The sequence below is a fragment of the Charadrius vociferus genome, unplaced genomic scaffold, assembly GCF_000708025.1.
Source record: "Charadrius vociferus isolate BGI_N301 unplaced genomic scaffold, ASM70802v2 scaffold118, whole genome shotgun sequence".
NCBI lineage: Eukaryota > Metazoa > Chordata > Aves > Charadriiformes > Charadriidae > Charadrius > Charadrius vociferus.
In genome coordinates, this window is record NW_009649846.1 from 773,629 (window position 1) to 774,104 (window position 476).

Consider the following 476-nt stretch of genomic DNA (forward strand, 5'->3'; position numbering starts at 1 on the left):
TTTATAGAGATAAGCTTCCTTTTTTTGTTTAAATTAAACAATATTCCTGGTTCTGATACAGATATACCCAGGTGTGGTTTCCTCTCTACCAGTCATGGTCTGGACCCAGAACTCACCCCCACACATCCTGTTTGCAGACCCCCATGCTTCCTTTTGGTGGTTCCTGGCTAGAAGTATGCTGCTTCCTATCCACCTCTGAGCTTCATAATTCCACAGGGCAGGGCAGGCATTTTTTATCTGTTGTTTTTTGGTTGGTTCCCAATATACCCAGGTGTGGTTTCCTCTCTACCAGTCATGGTCTGGACCCAGAACTCACCCCCACACATCCTGTTTGCAGACCCCCATGCTTCCTTTTGGTGGTTCCTGGCTAGAAGTATGCTGCTTCCTATCCACCTCTGAGCTTCATAATTCCACAGGGCAGGGCAGGCATTTTTTATCTGTTGTTTTTTGGTTGGTTCCCAGCCCCCCACCCCCCC